We start from the raw sequence: 13726 nt of genomic DNA, 5'->3' as shown, positions 1-13726 counted from the left end.
ATATATAGCTGTGTAATAGCAGCTTGTCCTGGATGACAATTTGAAATTCGTGTTTATGTTTTAGCAAGTGAAATTCGCGTGGGCATACTTGCAATGTGAAAGCTTACCAAGCCTGCTCTGATCTTTCATCCTTTTGAGATTTCAGTACAGCCGTTTCTGCTGCACACATACTGCCTACTTCGGCCAGGTAGAGACTTGATACATATGAAGGTAAGCAGGTGATTATCAACTGCTCAGTGCTGTCCGTGGTGACGTTCTCTCCTTATCAGATGACTTACCATGCTTGGTTCGCAAGGCATTTTAAAAGGAGAGCAAGTCCGCTGGTGCATGATGCTCCCAGTACTGAGCAGTCGACGATCGCTTGTTCACATTCGTAGAGATCACGACTGTACTTCAAGCTCGGCAAGTGTGACACTTATGTGATTCAGCCTAGCTGTGGTGTGCTGAGCGGTATATGTAGAGCTAGGGGGCTATGTTGCGCTTTTTGCACACCCAGGAGACTAGGGAGAAGGAAGTGACGTCAACGACACAGCAAACGCAGATTGGATGTTGATTTCGTTTTCTTCTGTCAACATCCAATCTGCGTTTGCTGTGTCGTGGACATCACTTCCCTCTTCCAAGTCTCCTGGCAGTGCAAAAAGCGCAACATAGCACCTCTAGTTTACTTGTGCACGCACAGTGGCTGTGCGGTATAAAACGCGCCCAATTGGCAACTTTAATGCAGTCTCGTGTAGTCCCATTGATGTTTTTTTTTTGGCATGCATAATATGTGTTCACACTTTTTTTTTCCTCGCTTACCGACAGTCCTAGCTGTCTGCAGAGAGTGAGTGTGAAACATGCCAACAAGCCTCTAAAGCAGTATGCAGTGCAATTTTGTTCTATTGTGCAAGCGAGGAAGAAGACTGCTCGTTTGGCTGTTGAGGCTGCGACATAGACATTAGATAGTTTTATCTGAGCATTGTTACGACCCGCTCCACTCAAAAGGAAAGCACCTGCATGCTCACAACGCTCAGTCAGCAACGACCAGTCGGAGCGCAGATGCCGATGGAGCAGACAACTCCTGCACCCCCGATGACCACTGCCGACTGAGCGTTACGTGCGTGCCTGGTTATTTTCCTGCTCAGTGGCTGAGCGGAGCGGGCCGTAAAAAGCGCTCAGCTGAAACTTTTTCTGATAGGGGGTGGCTGACGCATAGATATTTCAGGCAGAAGGATGGACGACATTGGCTCACATCAACTCTCAGTATGAGCAGCTCTCATCGCATTGCGGAAATTATGATTCAAACTTCCTCTACCCCTTTCTGAAGGTTTTGAAGGTACTCCTAGCAGTATTGTCGGGCTAGACATAATCATACCCAGATCCACTCCAATAAATTCTAAGAGGATGAAGTCAGTTCCCACATAGCTTGTGCAAAACTAAATATGGAACTCACTCCTCCTTCCTGTTTTTCACTGTATTGAGAACCTTGTCTCAGTATGTGATGGGTCTGTGAAGAAAATTGACCAGATAAACAATATTACTCAGAAAATAGATGTCCCATACATATTAACCTGCACCTACCAGCCACTGTACACCACCTCACTACTGATTTGTTATCTTTCTATTGATTTGCCCGAACTGTTCGCACCTGTAGATATTAATGATGATCACGAGAAAATGTTTCTTGTCATATGATGTCATATGCTTAAAGTAAGTGAGGCTTGCGGGCATTTTCAAGGGCTATGGGGCATGCCGATGGTAAACACTCAATGTGAGTTTATGGTAGACGCTAATAATATATACTAGTTTCTGTGTAAGTCGCTATTTTTTATTTGGTGAAGTCTGCAGATGAGTTTTAGTCAGGTTGCCATTATGTGGGAACACAGGGGCCATACTCTGCAATATATTATATGTTTACATGTGTCTACCCAATCTCATTAGTATGTGTACAACAATGAGCTGTATTCACGACTCCCACGATCTATAGGGGGCGCCACCACCAGCTGGAAACAGGTTGCGTCGGCTCGGCCGGGCCGCTTGAACAGGTAGCGCATTCAATTTAACAGATTTTCTTTGGTTTAATGCCCTATTTTATAGGTATTTAAACTGCGACGGTTACGTGTAGCCGGTGCAGATAAACTTGCAGAGCATAGTTTTGTTTTCCCGATGCTTTGTTCTTTTGTTCTTGTTTTGTTCTTTTCATGTCAAACTTTTGTTTTGGAGGTTTCGTTCATTACCGAAACTATGGGCTCCGGAGAGACGGTAATAGACTCTAATCAGTTTTGATCAGGTAAGGAAAGCAGCGATGACTACTGAATTGTTCCACCGACAGTAATTTTCAACTAACTCGCATCACTCGACCATACGACTTATCTGTCGGCGAAATCGAGCTTTTGTGCGTATTAAGAAACAGCTCCAGTCGCCTGCTCGATCAGCAACACAGGCTGCAGGAAAATTACGAAAATTAAGCAAGCGCTTCTTGAGCCAAGCTTGAGCTTCTTGAGCCCCACTAAGCAGCTGATACTCGTATTTCAACTCGGGTTTTAGTGACAATCGAAGTCATTTTGACGAATGTGCGGGTTATGCATTATATTACGTACCATGGTCCCACTAAAGGTGTATCCACACGACGGACCGGGCCGCGGACCGATTGATCACGTGATGCCCGGCCCGCGGGCCGCCCGGCTGCAATGAGCATCCACACGGCGGACCAAAAGAGCAGACGACAGAGCGAACGGGCCGGTCTAACCCTCGACCTCACAGCTCGGCCAAACGCATGCAGCGAGCTGCTTTGAGGCTATTTGTAAGGAGCCAAGATGGAGGTCGAACGAAAGAGACGTTTGGCCGCGGTGGCCCTGGCGTTGACTATTGAGGACGAGGAGGACTTAAGTGAAGCGAAAAAGGCACGGGGACATCTTTAGATGATTATTTGAGTAGTCGTCACGACTATTGTCCCACAGAGCGGGGAATTGCTCCAGGAGCGCGATGAAGTAAAACGTTGCACCGTCGCACAACAAAAGGTTCGTCTTCTTCGTCTTCAGCAGTTGGTGCCAAAAGAAAACGACTTTGGATTTGGATTCCAATCCAAACAACAAAAGTCAGCTTGTTGCCAGACTTAGCGCTTCAGTTATACTAAAAACGCCGCGGTCCGCTGCCAAGGTCCGGGCGAGAAAAGTCGCTCGGCATTTCTCAGAAGCGCGGGCCGCGGACCACCGGCGGACCTCGAAAACCGGTGACGTAAGATCACGTGATGCGCGGCCCGCGGACCAAAACGGCGATTTGGTCCGTCGTGTGGATACACCTTAAGGGGTTATTAGTATATTATTTGGGCTGAAACATGAGCTTACTTGACAAGCTATTTGGTGAACTGCTGAATCAAAGTATATTTCACAGACAGAGAGATACTACCTAAACTCAGCCATATGGTTCTAGCCGGCAGCACGGAGATGATTGCGGACAAATTTGAAGAGAGTCTTCATCGGAGATTCACGCAGAACCCCTCTGCATTAAACTGGACTTCAAATCCTGAACAGAGAAATAGAGTATCTTTTGTGGCCGGACAACCTGAGCAATGTAGACGAATATTGCTGCTGGCTTCAACGATGGTATATTATAAATATTGGAGGCGCAATAGATCATAATGTCGTGACAGCTTCTAACTTTGCGAGACGCGCCCCCCACCTTTTGAAAAGCAGACAATATCCCTCATTAATCGTATGCAGCGAGCAGGTTTTCCAGAATCAAGTAGATTCGAAATCAGCCCAACTTTTTTGGTGTGGTCCAGAGGCTTTTTCGGTGAAAAGCAGCCAAGATGAATAGCCAATGCGCCGACCAGCATGTGTGGCTCAATCTTGACGCTAATCAAACACAGCCAAATTCAAGAAAAGCAGCTATTGAACCTTCCCATTCACTTGACTGCAGCAATGGGGTTCCCTCCAGTGAAACACCTCGTCTGTCGTCCTCAGTCCACTGTTTTACATACCACTTATCAGTTACCGAGTAGTCGTCACTTTGAATGTCATTCGAGACAGAGAAGAAATCAAAACGTTTTTCCTTGATTCCTCCCCATCCAAGAAATTGAAAGCACGCGATCGTGTGTTGTGGAGTAAACAGGCTTTCAAACACGTGATAGAAGAAAACAATTTACTGAGGCTTCATCACACTGATGAACACTCAGGCAAACTTGAGAAATATTTGGACCTTCATCAAATTACATTGTTTGCCACCGCGTCGACAACACGTGTCCGCGAAAGCCGCCAGAGACGTGGAGAGGCGCAGAGCGACCTGTTCTGGCTGGTTCCCGGTTTTCCCGCTTGGTGCTGTCCGTTTTGCTGGAGTCATGAATATGTCAAGGATATGATTTGTCATTGTCTCAGTAAGACTAATGAATCGCTATATTTACCTAAAAATGCTGGATCTCTCGCACCTATTTGGACAAACGGCAATGTTAAACTACATGCCAACTACTCCGGCGAGTTTGCCCGTCTCTCGACGCGCCCTTTTGAATTAAAGTAGATGATTTCCACGAGTCTTTCTCTGAAGTGGGCTTTCTTCATGCAAATAGCTGACCTTGATTATGAGATAACTGGGCCATTTTTGCCGCTTGGTCATCCAGTGTGTTGTAACAGGTGTCCCTTAGGTCAATCAAAATATTTTCGTTTTGATATAGTTTCCAGATTGAAAATGAAATGAAGACAATTAACGCATTGGTTACAAAACGTTTTTCTTTTACATGGGCTTCTTGTCTCATGCCTCTGGTTTTCTGGCCACTTGATTAGCTTGGTTTATCTTTTTAGAGGCGATACTTAGTTTTTGTGCTTTTGTTTTGGGTGTTTTTCAGGCTGATTTTCTTCTTTTTGTTCTCAATAGTGTGTATATATTGCACCGTTGAGTTCAATGAAAATTTGGTTTCGAGTCAGCGCTCTGTCCATGTCCTTTACCCTGTCCGTCGTCCTTTGCGCTGTTTTAACCTTTTAAGCCCTCGCCCCAGTTTGAAATTTCTGGATTATCATGTGCAGCTGGTATTGATTTACCCTGTCATTTTACTGTGCTGTTGATTCTCTTTGCAGGTGCTCTAATGAAGGACTCCCCTTCCTGGGTGCATGGTCGACTTGCATCACAAGCTGCATGAAAAGTGTGAAGAACATTTCCTAGGCCCGTAACATGCAGCCTCTTTCATCCAGCGCACTCCTCTAGCGACAAGCCCATGATGACCAGCCAAGCTGTAGCTTCACTGGAGCTGACAATAAACAATTACGGTAACAATTTTGTATGTTTTACTTGCTATCACGTGTATGAGCGACAGATGGCTGTGGCAGCCGCTTTACCAAAAAGGTGTATACCTATGCCAGAAATTTACTTTCATGTACAGTGCGACATAATTGTTTACACTCATTTGTTGTTAAAATTACCCTTCTTATGAACTACATCATTTCTATTCAGGTGTAAATTGCACACAAAAGCACATGTTAGGCTGTAAGACAAGACCGGGAACTGTACGATTTTAGCCCGCTAGCCTGGAATCTTGCTGGTATCTTGCGGTACTGCTGGTAGTGCACCGGGGATTTGTGCTGGCAGCAGCCCGGGAACTCGCTGGGACAAAACAAGCCCGGGAACTGTATGGCTTGAGGCCGCTAGCTTGGGGTCTTGCTGGTATCTTGCCGCGTTACTGGTACTACGCTGGGGATTTGTGCTGGCAGCATCCCGGGAACTGTATGGCTTGAGGCCGCTAGCCTGGGGTCTTGCTGGTATCTTACCGCGTTACTGGTACTACGCTGGGGATTTGTGCTGGCAGCAGCCCGGGAACTCGCTGGGACAAAACAAGCCCGGGGACTGTATGGCTTGAGGCCGCTAGCCTGGGGTCTTGCTGGTATCTTACCGCGTTACTGGTACTACGCTGGGGATTTGTGCTGGCAGCATCCCGGGAACTCGCTGGGACGCCCAGTGCCAGGCGTCCCAGTCAGTTTCAGTCACTGGCCGGTGACTGGCAATCTCACTGGCCCGTTGTCGCCCCGCGGTGCATTTCCAGCGTCGCCCCAGTAGGATCCTACCGGCAGACCGGTACCGCCCCAGTCCCAAACCGGCGAGTTGTGCTACTTGGGTACACTGCGACAAATGGAGGGTGATTCCACGAGAGATCGAACCAGCACGTCCACTCAACATTTTTATTTTTCCTGTTTGTTTTATAAGTGATGTTCACTCAAATGAATCGCACGAAACGGAACTTTTTGTCTCGAAACCGCGTTTTCACTACGAGAAAAAAAAAATGTTTTAAGATTTGGCGACGGCCCCGCTCCCACCGCGGACTGCATCAGGCGCCAACTTTGCGGTCCTGTGGAAGGCAGGCAAACAGTGGTACGTCCAAAATGTTTCCAGTTTCATGTAACACACCAAAGTTTAAGTCAACTGCATGCAAATATCTTCTGCGTTATGAATAAAAAAATATATAAAAATATTCCCAACTTTAGACCTGGTGCAACAGACACACTAACTTTCAGGCCTTCTACCTCAATCTGTATCGCATTACCGAGTTCGAAAGCTACACTTAATATAGGCCAGGGAATCTAAATTATTCGTGAAAAATATGAGGTTTCGATAAAAATATAAACATAACAAAAACTTATTTTGAAAAAACACATTTTCAAAACATATTCATATTGAAAAAGCAAAACAAAAAAAAACCCGGTCTCGATTTCATTTAAACTCTGGGGTACAACTCTCCTTAGGCCAGGCAAAAAAAAAGTGCAAAAACATGTTGCATCATTTGCTCGGTACAAAAATTGTAACCGGTCAAAGTGACGGTTGCAAAGCGTTTTGAATCCGGCGTTTTTCCTTTCTCCCAGCTGCTATACACGTTTGCAAGTCCGGTCTCAGGGCACCGCCATCTTCCTCATTGGGGTGCGCTCTTGGGCGCGGCCATAATCCGATTATGACGCCTTAGCAAGGCTTCCTAATCGGATTATGGCTCGCCCAAGCGCACCCCAGCCAAGCAAGATGGCAGCGCCCTGAAGCCGGACATGCAAACGTGTATATGTTTTTGTTTTTTTTTTCTGAAAAAATTCATCTTTTTTTTTTGTCACAAGTAAGAAAGCTTGTGTGTTGTGGCATGCTGTCAGAGAAGATATCTTTCCAGATTTTCTTTTGCTTGTGGCTGTCTACGGGCACTCATGAACGTTTATACGCTCATGCTTGCAATGTTCTGGTTGATAACCAGCATATCACACTTCTGTGTTCGCATCAGTTTTGTAGCTGCCCCGGGCACTTGCAAAGAACATACAAACACAAAAATGCTGATTCCTGTTTCGGCGCGCGCCGTAAGCGAAATATGAGCTCCTACTCGGTGAACCACTGCACTGTGTGTTTGGAAAAAAAGAAAGAGGGGGGGGGGAAGCTGGGCAAGGCAGGACTTCTTGAACTTGATCGCGCTTGTACTTCGCATATCCCGTTTATTAGAATTGTAGATAAAAAATTAACGACGCTTCGGGTACGAGGTTCTGGCCCACTCCGGTTTGGAGTGAGCCAGAACTCGGAGCCCGGAGTGGGCCAGAACAGAAATTATCTACAGTGAAAAGGATGCGACTGAAAGGATATTTAGGGAGACCATTAGAATAGGGAGTATTGGGAACTGCATAAGCAATCCTTCCGTTTCTTTAGACAACCTAACCTGGTCCTATATCAGAAACGAGTGAGGTCCAGCTGAAAGATTAAGCAAAATTGATCTTTTTTTTTTTGAGGGCATCGGAAGGACACTGAAATAAAGGGGGGGGGGGGATAGGTTTTGGGAAGGTCGAGGATAAGTAAGTACAAAACGAGAGTGTTGGTTACAGTAATTAAATATGAGGAAGTACATGTAAGGGGGGACGCACGGATAGCGACACAAGCTTTAAGGCTTTGAGATTACTTTGCGGCGCATTTTGGCTCACTGGGTGGGCCTCCCCATGTGTTTTCGAGGTTTGTGTTTATGTCGGCAACTGTAAAGGGGGGGGACGGGAACGGGGTATATCTGAGTGGTGTACTTGTGTACGATTCGACGGCGGGGGGCAAGGAAGCGTTGCGAGGAAGTGGGGGATTGGCAGTGGTGGCAGTGGAGGGTGATAAGTCAACTGCGTGGACGTTCTCATGGACTCTGTGGCGCTAGCGCATGTGTATGGCTGTGTGTGCGAGGACTGGACTGGACGGGAGGAAGCGGCTTGACCTTCGGGACTGTGGATGTCGGTTGGGCACCGGGGGAGCTCGCCTTTTTAAACGGATGTCTGACAAATAAACCTTCAGCTGTGTTTGAGACGTTGTTTTGTGTTCGTCCCCTTCTGTGTTCCTGAGTCTCGGGTTTTATTACCATGGTAAGATAAGATACTCCTCGGTCACAACAGCCTTTCGGGACCTTCGGGTTTTAGTCGGTTTGGCGGCGCAGACGAAGCAGCGGGAGAAGCGACAGACGTCGCAGTTGTGCACGCAATGTACGCAGCTCACAGCTCACTCAAAGTTTATTGCGCCGATTACCTTAGCATTCACGAGAAGAAGTTACAATCCAAGAGAAATATTTGCAGTGTCAAGCTCCTAGATGTTGAATCACTGCGGAAGCTGCTACCAGGATGCGGTAACTTGAAGGATACAGACCAGGTCTGCCAGCACTGCTTTCGGCGCCTGAGGGCGCTCTTATCTTCATCTGCCGGCACACCTGAAGAAACGAAGGAGACACTTCTTCAGGAACAAGAGCCAATATCCTCATCTGCCGGCACACCTGAAGAAACCGACGATACATTTCTTCAGGAAGAAGAAGCAGTCAGTCACCTCACCATGCAGGTACGTCAAACTTTTCAAAGTTTCTCCGTTGAAGCCAACATCTTCCATTCGGAAACGGCTCAGAAAATCTTATGGAGAGAGAAAGCAGGCACAGACTGAAAAAGAAGTGTTGACAAAATTACGCTCAAGTTTAAGTACCGCCTATGGAAGCACCAGTACCCCTTGACAGACAGAGGAGGAATGTGGCGTATGCACTGGCTCGCTAAGGAATTTTAAACAAGCTGATGAGGCTTAAACATCCTACCATGAGCGTCTTCCTCTCTTAACCTTGCTTTCACCTGAACTACCTAGGAAACAACCTCAGGAGGCAGTTCCAGCTGTCACAAAATACATGTTAGGGAAGTCTCGAAATTGGCGCGATAAGAACCGGGTGTGGTTAGTGTCGGATCCCTACACGAGGTCAAGATTGAGCCCGTCAGATGTGCAGGTTGCACTGGACTACTTCACAAAAGATGAACTGGGATGCTTGCGGCAGAGCCCGAACAAAAAAGACGTTGTGTCTGTTGTGATTGACGGCAAGAGAGAGTACGTCTCGAAGATATTTATGACACGTTCAGTACGGGAAACATTTCAAATATTCCACGAAGCTAACCTTCGCAGTTCAATTGGTCTGTCAAAGTTCTACACTTTGCGCCCAAAATGGGTACTGCACGCCCCTCAGCAAGAAGTCTGCGTGTGCACCTATTGCGCCAACGTCAACTTGTGTGTTTCCGCACTCGAAAACACAACGGGTAGCGAGAAACCGATGGAAAGCTTGAAAGCACTTTGCCTTTGCACCTCGCCGTCCACAAAATGTTTCTTGGGTCAATGTGAGTTCTGCCCAATGGGTGACGGCCTTACCGTGGATAGTTTGGGAGTGACCGACGAAGATGAGGTCACATTTGCTTTGTGGGAACGCGGCGACCTAATAAAAAAGACTGTCCCCAATCAGCTTTGTGAAAGAGCTCGGCAAATGGGTGACCAAATGGATTTTTCATGATTATGTACGTCGCACTCAAGCCGCGGCTATCCATGAGTCGAAGGAATGTGAACAGAGAGCAAGCATTGTTCTGTATTTTCATTTTGCAGAGAATTGGACAGTTCTCCTTCCGAATGAAACACAGTCCTACCATTGGCACAAAAAGCAAGTTTCTATCTTTACCTGCGTCGTCACGACAAGAAAGTCAACTAAGAGGTTAGCCGTCATTAGCGATGACTTGCGTCATGATTCAGCGCACGCCTTATATGCCATTGGAAAGGTGCACGAGCTCTTGGAGCAAACATCGCCCGTCTACACGCACGTAACATATGTCAGTGATGGTGCAGCGAGCCATTTTAAGAACAGGTTTCAGTTGTATGAGCTGTGCCGTGCCAGCTATACATCCGCCAAATGGTTGTTCTCTGCCACAGGGCATGGGAAGAACGCTTGTGACGGTGTGGGTGGGGTCATCAAGCATCACGCTTCTCTGCACAACTTGAGGTCAGGAAACACCGACCTCATCCAGTCCGCACCTGAAGTGATTGCTCAGCTGACAGACCCGGTGAAGAACGTGTCACTGGTTCATGCGCCTGTTGCAGCCATCGAGCAGTTTCGTAGACAGAAGACGGACGAGTGGAAAGCTTTGCCAGGTGTGCCAGGCATACAATCGTGGCATGTGTGGATCTGCACACAAGAAGAGCAGTGCGGTCACCTCCTCTCGGTGGCGGGAACTGCTGCAACCGAGCTCACTGCAATTAAGCCTTTTTAAATCTGATTATAACGAATGTCCTATCTTGACGTTCGTTCGAACTCGCACGGCAGCCAGGAAGGCCAACAACAATTTAATTTTATGTGTGCTCATTCTAAGCGACAGAAGCATCGCTAACTTTTGTGGTGTTTCTTGTAAATAGATACTATCAGACTGAACTTGTATGGAGCGGTAAAAAAAGTGAACTTTTTCAAAGAGTGCAAAGAGAGACCAGCGGCGGAGAGAAGCGAAAGTGGCGGAGTGACGCTTCGCAACCGCCACTTTGACCAGTTAGAACTTTTGTACCGGGCAAATGGTGCAATGCTCTTGTACGTTTTTTCGCCTGGCCTAAGGACAGCTGTACCCGAAAGTTTTAATAAAAAGGAAACCAGGTTCTTTCTTTTCAATATGGGTATTTTTTAATGTGTTGTTTAAAACGTTTTTTTTTTTGTTTTTGAAACTGTTACCGAAAAATCATATTTTGTGAGTATATTTTGGATGTCTATATTGTGTGTAGTTTTCAAACTCGTTAACGTCATATATATAGGGTAGAAGGCCACGAAATTAGTGTATATGTTTCGCCTAATCTAAGTTAACCATTTTTCTTTATTTTTTTATTTCATAGAAAACAATAATTGCATGCAGTCGACTTAAACTTTGATGCATTATAAGAAACAAAAGAATTTTTGTCGTACCACTTTTAGCCCGCCGTTTACAGGACCGCAAAGTTGGCAACTATTGCTGTCCGCGATGGAAGCAGGCCGTCGCGCAATCTTAAATCATTCTTTTTCTTGAAGTTAAAACGTTATCTTGATAAACAAAATTGTGTTTCGTGTGATTCATTTGCAAGCATAAAATGCATAAAAAAATGCCGAGTGGACATGCAGGTTTGACCTCTCGCGGAATCACCCATCGTAAACTTTCATGAGTGCCCGTAGAGAGCCCCAAGCAAAAAAAAATCTTTAAAGATATCGTCTCTGACAGATGTCACAACACATAAATTTTCTTATTTGTGACAAAAAAAAAAAGATATATTTTTTTTTTTTTTTTTTTTTTTAAAGTTAGCAGCGCGGAGAAACCGAAAACACCGGATTCAAGACGCTTTGCAACCGCCACTTTGACCGGTTACAATTTTTGTACCGAGCAAATGATGCAACATGTTTTTGCACTTTCTTTTTGCCTGGCCTAAGGAGAGTTGTACCCTAGAGTTTTAAGAAAATAGAGACCGGGGTTTTTTATATTCTTTTTTTTTTCAATATGAGCATATTTTTTTTCTTGAAAATGCGTCTTTTCAAAATAATTTTTTTGTTATGTTTATATTTTTATCAGAATCTCATATTTTTCACGAATAATTTAGATGCCCTGGCCTATATTATGTGTAGCTTTCGAACTCGTTAATGCCATACCGATTGAGGTAGATGGCCTGAAATTAGTGTGTTTGTTGCACCTGGTCTAAAGTAAGGATTTTTTTATAAATTTGTTTAGTTTTTAAAGCAGAGAATGTTTGCATGCAGTTGACTTAAACTTTGGTGTGTTACATGAAACAGGAAACATTTTGGACGTACCACCCTTTGCCTGCCTTCCAGAGGGCCGCAAAGTTGGCACCTGATGCAGTCCGCGGTGGGAGCGGGGCCGTCGCGCAATCTTGAAACATTTTTTTCTCTCGTAGTCAAAGCACGGTTTCGAGACAAAAAGTTCCGTTTCTTGCGATTTATTTGTGTGCACATCACATATAAAAATAACAGAAAAAAATAAAAATGTTGAGTGGACCTGCTGGTTCGATCTCTCGTGGAATCACGCAGGACTGAATTGCACGCACAACAGAAAAAGAGTCCCAATACTTTGCTTTCATTTTCCTAAATGCTTTGACGTCAGCTTTCGGGAACTCGGTTAGTTTCAAGTTTTGCAGTTTAGTGTTCAGTGGGGCAACCACCTATGACGGCCACTTGATCACCAACGTGGTAGGCTCTTGTAGGTTGTACAACGTTGCCTGATGTTTAACATGACCCCCGATTCCATCGCAGGTACTCTTGCCATGTCCTGTTGCGTAATAAAATCCACTTTTCTGGCGTGCGCTTGTTGCTCTGCAACTCATGTAGTGTGTATTGGTTCTTAAAGGGATGGTGAACCGAAATTTGGATTTCAAAAAAACAATGCAGGAGATGTAGGCTACGATCCCTTCAGCACAGGGATGGGCCGTATTTCAAATACAAATATTTTAAATAATTATTTCAAATACTTTGTGTATTTTCCCTATTGAAAATTCCATCAAGCTACGTAATTTGGGACACTGACTGCCAGTCAGCAGCCTTGGTGGAACGTGGTGGACCATCAGACGTCATCTGATGGTCCATCAGATAACGTCTGACTGCCACTGCCAAGGGAATTTCATCATCAAGGGCAGCATTTATATAAGAGTAAAGCTATACGCACTCATAAATATCGCCAAATGCCTCGATAAAACAAAATGTTCGAGAAAAAGAAAAAAAAAAAAGCAGGACCACCGGGGATCGAACCCGCGACCGCTTGCGTACAAATCGGAAACACTAACCACTATGCTACGCCACCGCTAGAGAAACACGATTTGACTATTCGTTTTATACGAGATGCTTCGGCTGCAAATGCAGTTAAGCCGTCAGCATGTTATGAAAGCACTCGTACATCACTCGCCGTACTTCAGTTCTACTCACCTGCCATGTTGAGTACTTTCGCGTCGTAGAATGATCCTTTTGTTCGCGCGTCATCGGCCCAGTAGACCTGCTACACCTTGTCGTCTTTAACTACACCGCTAAAGTCCCTTACATCGTCGGAACTCACAACAGGCTGGGTCTTGTCGAGTAGAAATTCTACTAAAACATAAGACATTGTAGAGCCCGGGCAGGATCGACAGGTTGGAGCAAGCGGGCAAACAAAACGAGTCGAGAGCGATCGTTCATGAAAGCTCGGCGAAGCCTCCATGGGCGAAGCGAAGTGCGAAGTGTCGCGTTCGACGCTTCGGCGGCTTCGGCGGGCTTCTGATCAAGGTTGTCGGTCGGTTGCGTGTCACATCTCTAACGTCAGCGGTTTTATGGGCTCACGTCCCGAAATCGTTTTCTCGTGCATAGATTACTTTTCGTATTCATAGATTTGACGAAATAGTGGTATCCGAACGAACTTTATGTCCTTTGACCGTACTTCTGTCTGCACGTCAAAGCTTTCTGACGTACAGTCAGAGACAATCGATGTACAGTCAGAATCAC

This window comes from Ixodes scapularis, unplaced genomic scaffold (genome assembly GCF_016920785.2).
Source record: "Ixodes scapularis isolate PalLabHiFi unplaced genomic scaffold, ASM1692078v2 PGA_scaffold6__148_contigs__length_123643588, whole genome shotgun sequence".
Taxonomy (NCBI): Eukaryota; Metazoa; Arthropoda; class Arachnida; order Ixodida; family Ixodidae; genus Ixodes; species Ixodes scapularis.
The sequence above is the reverse complement of the archived record's forward strand: the minus strand, read 5'-3'. Positions refer to the sequence as shown.